Raw genomic sequence first — 1,212 nt, 5'->3', positions numbered from 1 at the left:
GGGGGAGGTGGGGAGGGGAGACTGCTAGCAGGTAGGCGGTTCGTTTGGTTTGGATGTGTGGCCCCTCGAAATCTCATGTTGAAACGTGACTTCCAGGGTTGGAAGTGGGCCTGGTGGGAGGTGTTTGCATCGGGGTGGATTCCTCAGGAGTGGCTTGCTGCTGTCCAGTGGTGATGACTGCCTTCTTGCTCTGGTAGTTCACATGGGTGCTGACACCCCTCCTCTCCCTGACACCCTCTCCCTCCATGTGACTCTTGGGTTCTTCCCTTATGCCATGATTGGAAGCTTCCTGTGGGCTGCCTCCCCAGAAGCAGGTGCCTGCGCTCTACTTCCTGTACAGGCTGTAGGACCGTGAGCCAGATCAACCTCTTTTCTTTAGAAATCACCCAGTCCCAAGCATTCCTTTGCAGCAACACAAACCAGACTAACACAGAAAGGGGTTTATCTTAGGGTGATGACAGTTGATGGTGGGCTGGGCACAGTGGCTCAAACTTGCAATCCAAGCTCTTATGGGGGCCGAGCAGGAAGATCATTTGAGCCCAAGAATTTGAGACCAGCCTGGGCAACATACTGAGACCCAAGCCCGTCTCTACAAAAAGAAAAAAAAAATGAAATAAAATTAGCCAGGTGTGGTGGTGGTGCCTGTGGTCTCAGCTACTCGGGAGGCTGAGGTGGGAGGATTGCTTGACACTGAGGGGTTGAGGCTGCAGTGAGCAGAGATTGTGCCACCGCACTCCAGCCTGGGCAACAGAGCGAGACCAGCAGAGATGGTGCACTGAAAACTGCAGCACGGTGTCCATAAGTGGGTGAGCCGTCTGTGTGTGAGCCCTGTCTCAGGCTATGCAAACAGTCGTGAAGGATAGGAGCCTGCACTGGATGAAGGCTCACAAAGAGGGAGGCCCCCCGTGGGGGCGGAGCCAGAGGGCATGGCCTTGTGGGAGGAGACAGAACCCAAGATGGAGCTGGGCTGGGGGAGCAGAGCCTTCAGCTTGCCCCTTGGGGTCCTCAGGATCTCGGAGGCCCTAGCAGTGGGGCTGCCTCTGGCCTGGGCCAAGGCCTTGAGGCTGGGGTGGACACGTCTGGTTCAGTCTCCTGGCCCCGAATGTGTCAGGGAAGCCTCTTCTGAGGGCATGGGGGGCAGGGAGCTGAGTCTGGGGTGTGCGGGGGTGGGCACAGGGCATGTGCTTGGCAGCACCCAACTCTGCCTGAGCC

Source organism: Colobus angolensis, unplaced genomic scaffold, assembly GCF_000951035.1.
Source record: "Colobus angolensis palliatus isolate OR3802 unplaced genomic scaffold, Cang.pa_1.0 Scaffold59, whole genome shotgun sequence".
Classification (NCBI taxonomy): Eukaryota; Metazoa; Chordata; class Mammalia; order Primates; family Cercopithecidae; genus Colobus; species Colobus angolensis.
Note: the sequence above shows the minus strand (reverse complement) of the source record.